This window comes from Hemiscyllium ocellatum, chromosome 11 (assembly GCF_020745735.1).
Source record: "Hemiscyllium ocellatum isolate sHemOce1 chromosome 11, sHemOce1.pat.X.cur, whole genome shotgun sequence".
NCBI classification, from domain to species: domain Eukaryota; kingdom Metazoa; phylum Chordata; class Chondrichthyes; order Orectolobiformes; family Hemiscylliidae; genus Hemiscyllium; species Hemiscyllium ocellatum.
Window position 1 is genome coordinate 52,899,124 of NC_083411.1, and position 19,162 is coordinate 52,918,285.

The 19,162-nt window shown below is 40.1% G+C and overlaps 1 pseudogene; it reads left to right on the plus strand.

Annotated features, from left to right (window-relative positions):
* Positions 1-18,927, plus strand: part of LOC132819992 (sodium- and chloride-dependent neutral and basic amino acid transporter B(0+)-like) — a 95,246-nt pseudogene extending 76,319 nt beyond the window's left edge.
* The last annotated feature ends 235 nt before the right edge of the window (positions 18,928-19,162 follow it).

Here is a 19,162-nt window from a genome sequence, read left to right on the forward strand (position 1 = left end):
TATTAACATTACCAAATATATCCAGGTGTTGGTGTGGAGGCGGGGGGGTCTGTAGGGTGCTATCTGTTAACTCTAGTTCTGTAGTATATTTGAATTTTCTTCATCCTATTGAGGGGCGCCTGGGACAAGGGTGGGGCACTGGTTTGGAGGGGATACAATAGACTTTTGGAAAGGAAGTGATACCCCCTGGGAACAAGGGGGAAAATCTCCATTTAAATACGTTTCATATTTTTTTTATTTCGAAATAGTTTTTTATTTTACTGTTGTGAGTGTATTAGAGAGCCTTTATTTTTGTGAATTTTATATGCTCTATGCTCGGGATGTTCTGGATAGGGTTTCCCCTCCCGAGGGATCTCGGATTTGCCTGGACGATTATGGTTGATCAGTCGGTTAAGTGGTGCACCTGGAATGTCAAGGGGAGTAATTCACCAGTCAAAAGGAAGAAAATATTATCAAACCTCAAGAAAGAAAGGGTTGATATAGCTCTCCTACAGGAGACACACTTATTGGATAAAGAACACTTGAAATTACGACAGGGTGGATTTGATCAGGCCTTTTTTTCTTCTTTTAGCTCAAAACGCAGGGGAGTTGTTATTCTTATTCGGAAGAATTTCCCTTTCAAAATCCTAAATCAGATAAAAGACGAATCTGGACGATATATTCTGATTAAAGCCCTTATAAATGGAGAGGAATATGGGATTTTAAATTTGTATTGCCCCCGGCACTTCCTTTTAAATTTATAATGGAAGCCTTCTCAAAGTTGATGGCTCTCGGTGCCCGTCATACAATTATAGCGGGAGACTTTAATTGTATTATGGATCCGGAAATAGATAGGATTCCCAAGAGTACTGCAGGAGTATCTCCCAGATCTAGACAATTGGTGGATTTGAACAAAAAGTTAGGACTAGTAAATATATGGAGATGCCTTCATCCACAGGGCAGAGATTTTTCTTTTTACTCCAATCCACAAAATGCCATACCAGAATTGATCTGTTTTTTGCCCCTCGATTTTTTAAAATTCCATATCATCCTGTAAAATAGGCAGTATTACAATTTCTGATCACGCTGCTGTATATATGGAAATCAAGGCGAGGAACAATGAGACATCACCCTGGCATTGGCGTATGGACCCCTTCCTGATGAAAGACAGTAAATTTGTAAAGTACTTCTCTCAAGAATTTAAAACTTTTTTAGAAATTAATTTAGGTACGGCTAGCAACCAATCAATGATGTGGGAGACCATCAAAGCTTACGCACGAGGTTTGATCATCTCATACTCAGCGACCCAGAAAAAATTAAAGGGAGAACAACAGCGTCTGCTCGAAGCTCGCTTAAAAGCAGCTGAAACAGCATACGCTGACAGACCTTCTATTATCAAATTGCAAAGGATTATGGCCCTTAGGACAGCTCAAAACACCACCCTTACCCAAACGGCTAAGAGGGAAATATTATTTGCAAAACAAAGGTCATATGAATTTGGTAAATACTTAGCATTTCTTGCAAAGAAAAAGAAGGCCCCTCAAATATCACGTCTATCAAGGAAAGTACTGGTATTTTTACTCATGATCGTAAAAGGATTAACGCAATCTTTAGAAAATTTTATTCTGATTTATATAAATCACAGGATTGTGAAGACAGGACTTGGAGGATGCAATCATTTTTAAAAAACTTGACCTTTCTGGACCTAACTCGGGAACAGATATCGGTCTTGAATGTTCCCCTAACAATCCAAGAAATACTTGACACAATCAGGCAACTTCAGAGCGGTAAGGCACCTGGCCCAGATGGCTTTCAAGCTGAATTCTATAAAGAATTTACAGGAATATTGGCTGGTCCACTTATGGACATGTATAACTACTCATACAGTCAGGGCTGTCTCCCGCCTTCACTGAAAGAGGCAAATATCTCTCTTATCCTTAAAAAAGGAAAGGACCCAGAAGATTGTGCGTCATACAGATCAATATCCTTGCTAAATGTAGATTTTAAAATCCTCTCTAAAACGTTAGCATTGAGGCTAGAAAGGGTATTGCCACATATCATAAAGGAGGATCAGACGGGGTTTATTAAGGGCCGTAGATCATCCAATAATGTTAGAAGGGTTTTGAATGTGATTCAAGCCTGCCATCAGGGAAAGATACCAGGAATAGTAGTCTCATTAGATGCGGAAAAGGCATTCGACAGGGTTGAATGGTCATATTTGTTTTACACATTGGAAAGCTTTGGCGTTGGAAAGGTGTTTACCAAATGGGTCTCAACACTGTATAGTGATCCCAAAGCAGTTGTGATTACCAATGGATTAGGCTCGGATAACTTCAGTATGGATAGGGGCTGCCGTCAGGGATGTTCTTTCTCGCCATTGCCATTTACGCTAATAATTGAGCCACTAGCAGAAGCTATACAGGCTGACCCTAATATAACGACCCCGAGGATTGGTACAGGTAAACATAAAATTACCCTTTATGCAGATGATGTTCTTCTATTCCTCAGTAATCCTTTGATGTCCGTGCCTCACTTAATCCAAGTTATTAATACATTTAGTGTATTTTCAGGCTATAAAATTAATTTCTCAAAATCGGAGGCTCTGCCAATGGGTGGCCTTGCTAGTATATCCCACTTATTGGACGGATCCCACTTTCCCTTTCAGTGGTCCCTGGAGGTTGTTTTATAATTAGGCATTTTTATTACCCCAGCATTTGGTCAGTTATACAAGGCTAACTTTGTGCATTTACTGGAAAGGGTAAGGCAGGACCTCCAGCGATGGAGACCTTCCAATTTCCTGGCTAGGTAGAATAGCACTAATTAAATGAATGTCCTGCCCCGTCTCCTATACCCTATGAGAATGCTTCTGGTGATGCTGCTGAGGCTGGCACTACGTAAATCATAAGGCTGGTTGGGTTTCTTTATTTGGAATCATAGACAGCCCCTCATTAAGCTGAAGAAGCTACAGCTTCCACAGGCAAGGGGAGGATTGGATTTCCCAGATTTTAGGAAATATCAGTTAAGTTCCCTATTAAGTTACATAGCTGATTGGGTCTTGTCTGACCCGCAATCAATCTGACTGGTCATTGAGGCTTCTCAAGTAAAATGCCCACTTATAAACCTTTTATTTTCAGACAAGAGGAAAATCATTATGGATCACTGTAAAAACCCCATAATACTAAACACAATTAAAGCTTGGAATATAATGCGGCAAAATGAGGGCAACTCACATAAAACATCCCCTTATGCTCCGATAGTGGGAGCATGGGGATTTCAACTGGGGTTTACAGATGCCACTTTCAAACTCTGGAGATCCAGGAGTATCTCTTGTTTAGGGGGTCTACTTAAAGAAGGGATCCTGATGTCTTTTGAACAGCTGCATCAGAAATTCGGATTACCTAATGGAGACCTCTTTCGATACTTCCAAATTCGAGATTACATACAGAAGAAGACTACGTTATTAGATAGTCTTTATAAATCAGATAGAGAATGTAGAATGCTATGGCCAATGGGGGTATCTTCCATCAGTACTATTTATCATTTACTACATGGTGAAGTATTGGGAGATATAGACAATCTGCTTAAAATATGGGATCAGGATTTGGGACTAGAAATCTCTATAGAAACGTGGAATGACATTTGGGAAAATGCCAGAAGAATCACCATCTGCAACAGAACTCAGGCCATTCAGCTGAAGATACTTCATAGGGCCCATATAGCACCGGATCGATTGGCAAAATTTAAGGCAGGAACATCTCCGATGTGTCCCAAATGTAAAATAGAGGTGGGCACTTTTGTACATTGCCTATGGACCTGTCATAAGATCCGTAGATATTGGACTAAAGTAGCAACTGCTCTGACAGAAATCTTAGGAACGGAAATTAGAGTGGACCCTGTATCTCTCCTTTTGGGCTTTTCGATCTTACCCTCCCTGGATATGCACGGGAAGAGATTATTTTCTATTCTCTCTATATATGCAAGGAAAAATATTTTGGTAAACTGGGTGGCTGAGGGCCCCCCTGGACTTTCAATTTGGCACAGATTAGTTATGGAATGTATTCCCCTTGATTTCCTTACAAATATGGTGCACCAAAAGACCAAATTATTCCATAAAATATGGCAGCCCTTCTTGAATTATATAAATACATATATTTCGGCCGTCCTAACAAGGGCTTTTATTTAATTGAAATGGCGAACCTGGCTGGTCCGTGGCCCCTTGGGAGAGGAATCCCGCACGAATACGGGTTTTGTTACATATGATGTTAATACATTCCCAGTATGTATCTCAGTACCCAATTTCTGTGTTATCCGTTGGGTTTTTGTTTCTCTTATTTGAATAATGTAAGAGACTTAATTCTGCACTCTGGTTAGTTGTCGGTTAGATTAGTAGTTAGTTGAGTTTTGTTTTGTTGGTTTTTTTTGTTAAATTTTGGTTATTATTTATTTAAGATTTAATTGTATATCAATGTTTATGCTTGGGTTTTTTTATTTTGTAAACTTGTAAAAATGTTAAATTTTCAATAAAAATACCTATAAAAAAACAAGTTTCTTTAAAATTATTGATTCCCATTGAAAGTAGGCATTATTCAACAAATGTATAGAACTGATTTAACATAGTTTGAGATATGAAATTACTGGATTTCGACATCCAGTTCACAATTAAGATGTCACAATCTCACCATTCTGAATTACTGATCTCATGCCCATACATTCATCCTTATATTCAGGGTGTGCCACATGGTATGTTCCAGAAGTAATTGGAATGTCTCAGCTGAGACTTTTTGAATTTGCCTCAACATCAGTGACTATACGGAATTAAATGTAGCAGTGTGTGTTGATTGTACGCAGGACTAATATTATCATTTGTTTTGTATCCATTGTTCAGGGTTTGGTTTGGCCTTTATTGCCTACCCAGAGGCCCTTGCACAGTTGCCATGGGCAACTTTATGGTCCATTTTATTTTTCTTCATGCTGCTCACTTTCGGACTTGACACACTGTTTGCGAGTTTTGGTAAGAATGACATCTTTTAAGTTCAACAATAATGTTACTTAATTTAACCAATCTCTTTCTACTTCTATAAAAGGAACTTATCTAAGCTATTATGTTTGGAACTACTGCTGATGATTGTAATGCATGAGAAAACAATGTTACTCTGTAGTCAAATTCTCCACAATGTCTTAATGAAACCTCAGCTTGGTTGAATGAAGTGTGTTCCAAGTTGTAGGAAAGAAATATTCAGGTCATTGTTACCTAACATCTGGAAGATTTACAGTGGAATTCGTGTTTTTTAAAAATCTGCATTCATGTTCAGTCGCTGTTCACAATTTTGTTTTTCTTCATTCATTCATGGGATGAGATCATTGCTGGCTAGGCAGCATTTATTGCCCATCTCTAATTGCCCAGATGGCAGTTAAGAGTCAATCACATTGCAACGGGTCTGGAGCCACATCTAGGCCAGATCAAGTAAGGATGGCAGCTTCCTTCTCTAAAAGACATTAGGAAATCAGGTCAGCTTTTCCAACAATCAATTCATGGTCATCATTAGATTCTTAATTCCACCAACTGCCGTGGCAGGATTTGAGCCTGGGTCCCTTGGATATAATCTCTGGATTAACAGTCCAACGGTAATACCATTAGGCCATTGCTTCCCCTTTCCTTGTTCTTTCTGTTGTATCATACAACTCATATTTCTGTTTCTGCTGCCAAGTTCTAGGTGTCTCAATATAATAACTATCATTTTTGATGTACATCTAGACCCTTCTCATCAGGAACAGGATTTGTTAAAATGTATTGAGCAGCAATTATGTTGTGATTCAGTTAACAGACTAATCTGGAGGCCTGGATAAATGACCTGGAGACATGAGATCAACCCTCACCTCTATGTCAAAAAAGAACTGCAGATGCTGGAAATCAGAAATTGCAGGAAGAACTCAGCAGGTTTGGCAGCATCTGTAGAGAGGAAGCAGAGTTAATGTTTTGAGTCCAGTGACCCTTCTTCAAAAAACAGCATTCTGAAGTAGGGTCACTGGATCTGAAATGTTAATTCTGCTTTCTCTCCACAGATGCTGCCAAACCTGCAGAGTGTTTCCAATAGTTTCTGGTTGTGTTTCACGTCAGTGTCTGAGGAATTTGAATTCAATCAAATAAACCTGGATGAAATAACATTGCTGTCAGTAATTTTGACTGTAGAGCTATCATTGTGTCAGAAAAACCCATCTGACACCTAATGCCTTTTATAGAAGGAGATTGTGTGTGAGAGACCTTCTTGAAAACCTCAGAACCATAATCATATGTTAGACCCTGGAATCCTTGATGTGCATTTTGCTTCAATGCTTTATGTTATTAAAGAATCTAACAGAATATTTATTGCAGCTCACTGTTATATACAAACATTATATTCATGTACGCTTCTCGGTGAGTATGAAAGTACTCAATTACAACATGCAGCACAGTTTGTCAGTATGTCATGCTTGAAGTGGCCCAAGTCAAGATAGTTTCTGAGACCTTTCTGCTCTTAAGTCACATAATTATGCAGGGTTTATATAATGCCTTACAGGTTATTATATTAGATAAGATTCCCTACTGTGTGGAAACAGACCCTTTGGCCCAACAGGTACACACCGACCCTCCGAAGAGTAACCCACCCAGACCCATTCTCCTACGTTTACTCCTGACTAATGCACCTAATACTACAGGCATTTTAGCATGGCCAATTCACCTAATTTGCACATCCTTGGATTGTGGGAGGAAACCAAGCATCCGGAGGAAACCCATGCAGACATCACAACCCACACTCATTCCATACAGACAGGGACCCAAGGCTGGAATTGAACCTGGGTCCCTGGCACTGTGAGGCAGCAATGCTAACCACTGAGCAACCTTGCTGCCCCACAGTGCTGTGGTAACATATTAATTGTGAGGCATGAAACAACAACCCTCTCTGAAATAAAGTGGCAAGCAACTCAGTTGTGGCTCATTGCTCCGATAGGAAAAATAAACCAGAAGAACTGCCTGGCATCAGAACAGCAAAGGTACAATCTTCCCAATCAGTGTTGCAAACTCTTCTGCAATACAATCTGAGAGAGTTCTCCCACACATTGTTGAACCAAATGTCTAATATTGTCGTTCCCACTGAATCACAGCCTATAGCCCACATCTCAGAATCTTCTGTCACCCACCCTGAGATGGTGAATTACTTTCAGGAGACATTAGCAAGCCTCCATTTTCCAAACATTGCTCTTATACAATTCTGCCCATCGACAGAGAAATTTCTCCCCATTGGCTCCTTCAGTCCTCTTGGCTGCCATTTCTCTGGTGGTGGATTTATCTAAGACTTGGTATAAATCATTAATTAATCACTGATAACTCTTGTTTTCAATAGAAACAGTAATAACAAGCCTGCTGGACCAGTTTCCTGAGTTCCTTAGGCCAAAGCGTCTTTATCTGACAGCTGGTCTTTGTTTGTTATTTTATTTCCTTGGCCTTCTGTTTGTAACACAGGTAAGTTGTAGCTTAGTCATTTGCTATGTTTCCACATGAGCAATCAACCCTCTCTAGACAAGGATACTCAGTAAAATGAGACACTGTTTCATAAATCACAAAGAATTAAGTTCAGTCTAAATAAGCTCCCAGCATTTAGAACCCCACTGCTGGTTTGGTTTTGGACCAGGGGTGGTGATAAAAATGGATAATTGGCAGTCCAGAATAAGAAGAATGAACTGGAGGAGAGCTGACTTCAATGGGCAAAGAATGGAGCTGAGCCAGAGAGACAGGAACAAAATTATGGTGGGAAAAACAGTCACTGAACAAAGGGCTATGTTTAAAATAGACATGATTCAGGTACAATCAAGGTATGTTCCCTCAAAAAGCAAAAGGAGAACAAACAAATGCAGAGCTCTGAGGATGAACAAAGGAGATAGAATACAAAATGAAGAAGAAAAAGTGAGGTTATGATGTGTGTCAAGACAAAAACTTCAAGCAGAACACTAAGGTTCAAAGGGGAAGTGAAAAGCATATTGGAGAAGTGAAGGGGGTTTAATAAGAAGATTAAGGTCAGAGGTAAAGCCACCATGGGCCTACTGGGCCACAGAGAGGCGACGAGTGATGGTTTAATGTGAGAATCACCACACCTCAGGGAAGGGGAGAGGTTGATACTTCGTGGTATCTTCAGCTGGTGCAGGAATTGAAACGCACCTCTGACATCTCTCAGCATTTCAAGACAGCTGTCCAGCCAACTGTACTAACTGATGAGAAAGCACTGTCAGCCAAACATATCAAGGAATTCCAAAGTCTTCTATAGGCACATTAATAGCAAAATGAGGAGTTGAGTCAATTAGGGTAAAAAAGGTGGTTTACACAGTGAATCATAGAATCCTATAGTACAGAAGAGGACCTTTGGCCCTCAAGTCTGTACAACCAAAATTATATTAATTCTACATTAATCTCACTTTCCAGCACTTGGCCCACAAGTTGAAATATAGGACATATGGAGACAAGAGACATGACTAAGGTGTTAACTGAATACCTTGCATCTGTCTTTACCAAGGAGATGGAAGCGACACCAGTTATAGTAATGGAGGAGGAAGCTCTATCACGATAAAGATCAATATTCACCAGGAAGAAGTTTTGAGTAGGCAATCAATATTTAAATTGACAAGGTCCAGAAGCAGGTGTCATGCATCCAAGAACATTTAGGGAAGCAAGTGTAGAAATTAAAGCACCACTGACCATAATTTTCCAGCCTTCCCTAAACTCAGGGGAGGTGCTGACTGGTTAGACAATTGCAGACGTTACACCTTTATTTGTAAAAAAAAAACCTGTGAAGGTAAGCCCAGCAATGACAGACGATTCAGTTTAACTTCAGTGGTGGATAAAAATCTGGAAACAAATATTAATGACAGAATCAGTTGAGGCATAGATAAATATGTGGGTTAATTAGGAACAGTCAGAGTGGATTTCTAAAAGGCAAATCATGGCTGACAATTCTTGAAGAGGTAATAGAAAGGATCGATGAGGGTAATGTCATTGATGTGGTGTACATGAACCTTCAAAACTCACTTTAAGCAATGTTACACAGCAGACTTATGAAGAAAGTTATAGCTCATGGTATAAAGGAGATAATAGCAGTCTGGATACAAAATTGGCTGGGTGAAAGAAAATGGAGAATAGTGATCACCAAATATTTTTTGGGTTGTAGGAAGCCTTGTAATGGAGTTCGCCAGAGATCGGGATTGGAACAAAAACAGAAATTGCTGGTGAAACCCAGAAAGTCTGACAGCATCTGTAGGGAGAAAGCAGAGTTAATGTTTCAAGTCCAGTGACTCATCATCGAGAAATGGTAACTCCACTTTCTCACCAGAGATGTACCGTAGCTGCTAGGTTTCACCAGCAATTTCTGTTTGTGTTTTTGATTCAGATGTCCAACATCCATAGTTCCTTGTTTTACATCAGTCGTGGGAGCCCTGCTTTTCCTGCTTTATTTGCAGGGTATAGACCTTGTCTTGTAAGGGACAGTTTCAAAGTTTGGAGGTGACATGAACCTTGGAAGGATTGTAAACTCTAAGCAAGAGAGTTGAAAAGTCCACAAGTTCACAGACATGTTGGTGGAGTGAGCAGGTAGCTTCCAGGTAAAGCTCAATGCAAGAAGTTTGAGACGATCCATTTTGGGGAGAGAAAACATTTGTAACGTCAGGGGTGCAGTACTTAAGAAGTGCAGGAGTGGTCTGGGCAGCTTTTCACAGATCATTGAAGATAGTAGGATATGTAGAGAGAGCATATGGTATCCTGGGCTTTAATAATAGAGTTATTAGGGTATAATAGCAAGAAGGTTATGTTGAACTTGTATAAGAAATTTGTTAATCCTCACCAGGTGTGCTGAGCACTGTTGTGAATGCTACAATATTGGAAGGATGTGAACACTTTGGAAGAATGCAGAAGAGATCGACAAAAATGATTCCAAAATGAGAAACTTAATGTATGAGAATACATTGGACAGATTGGGTCATTCTCCTTAGAGAGGAGAGGAGGGGTCAAGAGAAGATGTGACAGACATTGCCAAACTCATATGAGGTCTGAATAGAGTAGATAGGGAGAAACTGTTCCCCTTTGTGAAAGGATCGAGAATGAGATGGCTCAGATTTAAAGCGATTTGCAAATGTAATGAAGAAGATCTTTTTCATGTTCAGGTCTGAAGTGCACAGCTTTGAAATGTGATGGTGAGTCAATTGAGGTATTGGTGATTATTTAATTGGAAAAAGGGTGTGAGGAAGGGGTGTGTGGCAGGAGTCATAATGCTTGCTGGGGAGCAGTGTGGACATAATGGGCTGAATGGCCACCTTCTGTACTGTAACAATCTATGATTCTGTGACTCTTTCTCTTGTTTGTTTGTGGAATGTGAGTATTGCTGGCTAAGAAGACAGTCAACAGGATGTGATTTATCCATTCCCTGCAGCCTTACAGTGCAGTGGGCAGGATAAATTTCCTAATAATGGGGCTCATGCCAATCACCAGCAGGAAGAGGTGCCATCCTTAGCAAGAGTATCCGATTGACCAGCCATTCCACCAGTGTCAGCAGTGCCACAAGCTCAGTGGTGGGCACTGCTGGTACTGCAGGCAAGGCCACATGTGGGACCAAGGAATCTATAAATCCTGGATATTGGGTCGAGGAAGGTTTGGAAATCTTTGGTTGGGATGGATTTTGCAGAGCAGTTGAGCATGATGCTATGTGTAATTGGAGTGCTCCCAAGTTGCCCCCTGAAAACAACACCCTCCCTTCTTTCCTTCCCACCATTTTATGCATGTCTTTATAAACAAAATGTGGATTCCCACCGACTTGCTTTGCAAAATCCATTTCCAACTCTCCACCCTCAGTACCCTTGTCCCTTGATGAAGATTTCCAATTCCTTCCTGAAGGATCATCATTGAGCTGAAATGTTAATCTTATTCATCTCCCTGTTGAATATGTCTGCCCTGTTGAATAATTCTAGAATTTCCTGATTTCCATCTCAACCTTCCAGCACCAGAAATTCTTTGCTTTGTAAATCAACTTTCTTTTGTGCCTGGTGCCTGCTTTAGCTTGGTTGTGGGGAATGCAGTTTTGGAAAGTGCTCTTGCAGGACACTTGCCGAAGTGGTGAATGTTGAAGGTGTTCCTTGGTGAGTCAATTAAACAGGCAGCGTTCTCTTGGATTGTGTCATGCTTTCTGTGTTTCACAAAGTCCATAAGCCTCATCAATTGGATCACAAAACTGTAGAATAGAAATCAGAAGGAATGGTCATCAAACTTTACAGCACTGTGGTCAGACCTTACCTTAACTACTGCGTCCAGTTCTTCCCAACAAGACAGACAGACACATGGATACTGGAGACTGTAATGCTAGGAGCCACAAGACTGACCCCTAGAATTGGGGTTTTGAGTTATGAGGAAAGATTCAAGAAATTGTACTTTTCAGGCTGCAGACCAGTTCATTTTGAGAGGTGATCTTATGCGGTTATAGAATGTGATTTTACTCAGAATATTAAATTTATGAGATTGGAGAGCTTGGTTTAAAATGAGGAAAAGCAATTTGAGAATTTATGTCTGGAATTCTGCAACACATGAAGAATGATTGACACACAGCACTAATTTCTGCATTGAGCAGTGGAGGCTAAAATCTAGAAATCATTGATGAAGCAATCAGATGTTGCAATATCAGGGTGTTCACCAATTATTAACGTCTGTATGAAGATGGAGTGATGACCTTCCTCATCCAGGATAAAGCTGTGGTCTCTATATTTATTGCTGCCTTTAATTCCCACGATCGCAGTAATAAAAAGAAAATATTTTGACTAATGTTGCAGATTTAATTTAATAAAGACGATTGCAATTTGAGCAGAGGGAAAGTTGATGAGGAATATGTGTCATCTGAGAATGTAGTAGAGGTCATGGGAAGGGGAGATATCTAGAGGACTTTTGTGAACATTTCATAAATATCATTAGTACAATGTTCCCAGGAAGTTAAAACAGTGAATAAAATATTGAAAGGCATGGAAAGATCATAATATATAAATCCAGAGAGGTGTTGCACCTGACCGAGATCACATCTGGACAGAATCATAGACTCTCTGCGGTGTGGAAATACCATTTAGCCCATCAAGTCTGCATTGATCCTCTGAAGAGCTGCGCACCCAGAACCAACCTCTACCCTACAACCCTGCGTTCCCCATGGTTAATCCGCCTAGCCTTTGCATCCCTGGACACTATGAACAATTTAGCATGGCCAATCCACCTAATCCACATATTTAAAGTCTGGTTGAAGATTTGTAGCTCGGGTGTCCGTTGTTGTGGTTCTGTTCGCCGAGCTGGAAGTTTTTGCTGCAAACGTTTCGTTCCCTGGCTAGGGAACATCATCAGTGCTATTGGAGCCTCCTGTGAAGCGCTGCTTTGATGTTTCTTCCAGTATTTATAGTGGAAGCGGCAAGAACAAACCACTATAAATACCGGAAGAAACATCAAAGCAGCGCTTCACAGGAGGCTCCAATAGCACTGATGATGTTCCCTAGCCAGGGAACGAAACGTTTGCAGCAAAAACTTCCAGCTCGGCGAACAGAACCACAATAATCCACATATCTTTGGACTGTGGAAGGAAACCAGAGCACCTGGAGTAAACCCACACAGACATGGGGAGAACTTATAAACTCCACACAGACAGTCACCCAAGGGTGGAATCAGACTTGCATTCCTGGCATTGTGAGGCAGCACTGCTAACCACTGAGCCACCGTGCTGCTCCATGCAAAATTGATTGTTTATTTCAAAAAAGAAAAATGGAACACAACTAATTCCAGCCCTTCAAGGAATGAGAATAAATCGAGGAAACAGGGTATTTTGCGGTTGAGAAAAGATAAATTCTTAAATCCTTTTAATGTCTATTTTAAAGATTTGAATGTTATGTTTTTTTCCATTTAATGCTTTCTAATTTTCCATTTCATTTTAGGTTGGGATTTATTGGTTACATTTAATGGATTATTTCTGTACTGGATGGATTCTCATTGTAGTTGCTCTGTTGGAACTCATTGGTCTCAGCTGGATCAATGGTGGGTATGACTGGAAAAAAAAATAATTACAATTGAAATGTATTTATGAGAATACTTTCACCTCTTCAGAGAACACTACAAAATCAACACTGGATATTGTGCAGATAACTATAGGGTTTGAACAGTTAGTGAGGATTTAGACTTGAGTCAAATGAATAATGACAGAGGCAAAAGTTTAGGATTATAAAATTCATGAACTAATTTTATTGAACTATGTTTCAAAATCACAAGGCTATGATACAGATATAACAGGTGAACAACATCATGCATGTCCCACAGTGAAAAGCAAAATTTAGAAACTAATTGACTTGCTATTCAATCATGCCCTCACTTGATAACTACCCCACAGCAACTGAATCCTTCCAATCCAATTAACCTGTGGCATACTTGCCTTCATTGGAAGTGGCATTGATTGTAAGGGTAGGCAAATTATGCTGCAGCTTTATGGAACTTTAGTTAAGTCACACTTGGTGTATTACATACAGTTCTGGTCACCACAGTAGCAGATGGATGTGGATGCTTAGGAAACGTTTACCAGGATGTTGCAGGGTATGGCGATTTTAGCTATGAAGAACATTTAGACAGACTGGGTTTGTTTTCATTGGAATATGAAAGGTTGAGGGGTGACTTGATAGAAGTTTAGAAGATTGTGATGGCATGGATTGAGTGGAAGGTAAGAGGTTTTTTACCCCAGGGTGGAGGGATCAATTACTAGGGGACACACTTTCAAGGTGTGGGGGGATGTTTCGAAGTGATCTACAAGGCATGTTTTTCACACAAAGGGTGGTGAGTGCCTGGAACACGCCTGCTAGAGGAGATGGTGGAAGTAGACACAATAGCAGCATTCAAGAAGCACCTGGACAAATACATGAATAGGAAGGGAATAGAGGTATACAGATCCTGTTCGTGAGGACAGTTTTATTATGGAAGAGCAAAATGTGTAAGCGCAGGCTTAGAGGGCCGATAGGCCTATTTCTATACAGTTGTGTTCTTTGTCCATTCTGACTGTTTCAAAACCCCCAAATATTCCCTTCCACCTTCATAACAGAAGCATCACATGGGTAGATTCTTAACAATGTTTCAAGACTTCTCACTTCCCTGACCACAATGATGATCCTACAGAATCAGGAGATTCCCTTAATGAGATTGTTCCTGTGAGTGTCTTGATCATCATAGAGATTAGGAACATTAATACGCTTCCTGATCCTTTATCTTGGGACACAGGAATAAGGGTAGGCCATTCAGTCCATCCAACCTGTTTCCTTATTTAATACCATCATGGTCAGACAACACTCCAATGTCTTTTATCTGTGCTATCCATATCTATTCATTCCATTGGACAAGTTTCTTGATTATTTTCTTGCCCTATGGTGCCCTAAGAATACAGCCAAGGGAATACTATTTACTGATTACCTGTTTACAGGAATTAACATTAGCCATTGTTTCCATTCCCTTAACTATTGTTCACACAAAGATCAGGCTCATCAATTCTAAAGTGATGAATGCAATTTCTTAGCCGACATTTTACATTTCCAGATTTTGGGAGACCAGGCATTGGCTGGAAGCTGTACACCAGGATCAGGCAGATGTCCCAACACACTGGCTATATGGGAATTGCCTGGGAATGTATGATACTCATGGAAATACCCAGTGTCAAAAATCCTCTGAATAAGTTCCAACTCTGAGTTAGAGACAGAGACTTCAGAAAGTTCTGACTGACTTATAATTACCCAGGAAATGTTAGAAGGATTAAAATCTGCTCTCATTATAAAAATGACTCCCTCAATCATTCACGTTGACCTGACAATGAATAACATTAACAGTCTCCCACCAAGTCATTCACCTGTGACATCACTTCCCATGGGCATGTGACCACCCACCACTCTCTATTCCAGACAACACACACCTCTCATCTCCACTATCAAACACTCCCAACTCCATACCTGACCAGATCCAAATCTTCCACAACCCTGCTCCACAACCAACATGACTTCACCACATCATCAATCCCCACTCATTGGCACCTTTGGCCTCAACCTGCCACCTCACTTCATCTCCCATTCACCTTGAACACTTGTCTTCTCGAAACAGTGTGAGAGTTCCTTCAAGACCTTTAAATCTTGGAGTACAGATAATCGATTTGGTGATAGGGAACACTCTGTTCATCCAATTTGAAATCTTCAGCAATCCTTTCTCTGTTTAACCTGTTCATCAATGCCACCTGTACAAGATGAACTTCAACAGAAAACAAGCTGCCCTGAAGACAGGACAGCGCGAGTGATGGTGTCTCTCTGCTTCCTTGCCATTCACAGGGATAAACAGATTCATCAAGGACAGTGAGATGATGATTGGGAAAAGGAATTGGCTTTTCTGGCTCTGGTGGAGAGCTTGTTGGATTCTGATCTCTCCGTGCATTTTAACCGTAAGGAGATGTTACATCTTTGAGTGATTTAAGCTGAATGTAAAAATGTACAGTAAGTCCCTTTCATCATGTTACTGATTTTACTTTCTGTGTTTATTTCATTCAGGCAATCTTAGTCTGGTCCTTAACAACATTTGCCCTTCCAACATATGGACCAGTTGAATACTCTGTCTGGTCAATAGCGCTGGGCTGGTGTATGATCATCTTGTGTATTATGTGGGTACCCATAATAGCCGTGGTGAGAGTTGTCCAAGCTGCGGGCCCCACCTTGTGGCAGGTGAGGAAATGTTTGAAAGGTCAGGAAACAGTTTCTGTGACAACCTCTCAGACTCCTACTTTACAGCAACTTTTAGTAATACAGTGCCTCTACTGCTATATTATATCCCACTGTACTCCCAAGAAGTGTCATAAAGTAAAATCTTACACCAAACCTCACGACAAATTACACAGTAGAAGAACAGAAGCTTAGCTGAACCAGTCGGTGTGAAGATATGTTGAGAAGGAGAAAAGAGAAATAGAGAAGTCTAATAGTGAATATGTAACCACTGGTGATTGTCATTAAAATGCATTTGGTTTACTAATGTCCTTCACGAAAGGACATAATTGATTCTTACCTATTTTGAGAGCAAACAAAACATCCGACATCAACCTAAGCACCAGACAGGACAAACGCAGCCTTGCCGACACTGTGATGTCCTCCTTATTTACATCTGGGGACTTGTTGCTTAATCGGAATAGCCTCTCCTATCTCTGCATCATGCACCATTAGGCTAATACTTCCCAGGTTATTTCCTCATATCTCCCCATGTGATAGTAATGCTCTTTCAGGTAATTTCAATTTTTCTCAGGAAGATAACCCAATCATTTATCCCAATTTTTGACAACTTCCTCATTGTCCCATTTAATTTGAGGAATGTCCAATTCAGAAGCCTCTGAACTTGGCTCTTCCTTCTGTGCTGTAATCATTAACACCTTCTCTTGCTTTCCTTCCCTGTCAAAATATCTTTTGAGTATCCCACAAGACACACTCTGTGAGATTCCTTTCGATTTTATAAGATCCACTAAATCCTGCTTTTAAAGGTTCACCTATTACTGGAAGTACCACAATACCTTATCCCTGATAGCAAAATAGCGATATTTTGATTTCTTATTCCACTTGCTGAGTCATTGTGAGCTGTGGTACTTTTAAATGCTGTTGAGTCAACTCCCTAGCTCAATTTAATCATTCTCTAAAATTTGACACAAAGTCCAAATGGGTGGTCTCTGAATTCTGACATATTAATTTCTCCTTAATCAATTTTAGTGGTCCTCTCACTTCATGTCCAAAAACTAATTCAAATAGACTGAATTAGGTGGATTCATTTAGTATATCTCTGACCATAAAAAGAACAACCAAATTCCCTTATTCCAATCATCTGGATAATCCTGACTATAAGCCCTCAACATGGTCTTTAGTGTTCAATGCCATCTTTCTAACGCTTCCTGCGATTCTGGATGGTACGCAGTAGATTTGAATTGTTTTATGTCTAAACTGTCCATAACTTCCTTAAATAGTTTGGATGTGAAGTTTGACCCTTGATTTGACTGTATCTCTGTTGGTAGTCTGTATCTAGTGAAAACTTTGAGTAATTCCTCTACAATCCTTTTAGCTGTGATATTGTGTAATGGAACAGCCTCTTGAAATCTTGTCGATGTATACATTATTGTTAACAAATATTGGTTCCCACTTTTTGTTTGTGGTAGGGGACCTACTCAATCAATTAAGACTCTGGTAAAAAGTTCCTCAAAATCTGGAATAGGTATTAAAGTTACAGGTTTTATTACCATCGGTGGTTTTCCAATCACTTGACATGCATGACATAGCTGGCAAAATTCAACTACATTCTTGTGCAGTCCAGTAAAAATGTCTTTGTATTTTAGCTTGTGTTTTCCTCACTTCTAAATGGCCTCCAAGTGGTGATTCATGTGCCACCTGCAACATTTCCTTTCTATACCCCACTGGCAATACAATTTGATGAATCTCTGCCCATTTCTCATCTGCTTGAATATGTGATGGTCTCTGTTTCCTAATTAAGACATCATTTTTCAGGTAATAGCACACAGGGATAAATTCAGACTCCTTCTCTGTATATGCCTTTTGATACAATTGCTTTAAGTTTTCATCTTTCTGCTGAACCTCAATGAGTTTTGCACAGGTAAAGATATTTGCATGATTATTTATTTATTCCTGTTTTATCTTAACTAACTGATCGAATACAGTCTCTGCTAATGCCACTTCAGATTTCTTATCTGTACCCTTTGATCTCTCCTCCTTCAACTGGTGACTCTGTGACCTCATTACTACACAAACAGGGAAGATTCCCAAGTAAGATTCTTGCAGTGCTTTAGTTGCTTGAGTATCCACAGGTCTTTCAACTACAGTAGGCAGCACACCTACCAGTGAATCAGCTGTATCATTCACAAGGACAAATTGTTTTCCTGGAACCGATACTTTGTCCAGTACTCCTATACACATTCTCCACTCTTTTCTAGTCACTCTAGCATCATTTTACATAATTGAGCACTTTTTGTCTCACCATGAACTCTTGTTACCAGTAACTTTTCTGGCAATAGTCCTTCAGGAGTATATTCCTCCACATCCTTCAACATCACAGACTGAGAGAATCCTGTGTCCCTTAATATTATAACCTCTTTACTTGCTACTCTAACATGAATAAACTTTACCTTTTCAGGTATATTTTTAAAGCAGATCTGGCATTTCTTCCTTAACCAACCTCTGATCAGCTTGTGCACTCTGATGCAGCTTTCTAGCTCCCACTGTTACCACTCCAACAACACTTCCAGGGTTATCCTGCTTTCCCATGCCTGGCTTTCCTGTGCTTTTCCTAGCCCACCAACACTGTGATTTCATGTGATCTACTTTATTGCAATAAAAACACTGGAGCTTTTACCTTCTTCGTCCCCTTCTGGGGTTTCCTTTTTACGCTGTGATAAGGTCTCCTTATGATCTTCACTGAGATCTATCTCACCCTTTCCACAGGAGGATTTCTCTTTTCCCCAACTTCTATCCCTCATGGATTGAAATTGATGCAGGAAGTCAGACCGTGATTTATGGACCAACTCATAATCATCAGCCACTTCAATTGCTAAGCTTGCCATTTTTAACTCTCTGCTCTGCCAAATGAATTTGCACTATGTCAGGCAGTGAATTTTTAAACTCCTCCAAAATAATTGTCTCTCTAAGGGTATTGTAAGTTTGTTCTATTTTTAAAGCTCGTATCCACCTACCAAAATTACTTTGTTTAATTCTTTCAAACTCAATATAAGTTTGACCAGGGTTCCTCCTTAGATTCTTTAAACGTCTATAGGCTTTCTGGTACCAATTCATATGCGCTTAAGATTGATTCTTTTCCCTACTCATACTCCCCAGATACCTGCTCTGATAGCGATGTGAATTCCTCACGAGGTCAACCCACAAGTTTGGTTTGGATCAACAAAACCCACGCACTGACTGGCCATTGCATTTGTTTAGATTCTTTTTCAAATGAAATGACAAGGGCTTCCACATTCTTCTCATTAAATTTAGGCCTTGTTTGAACATACTTAAACAGTTTCTCACTAGGCTTCTGACTGCCAGGGGCTTGCTCATCCTCACTCTCTTCCTCACTAAACCTACCTTCAGCCTGCAT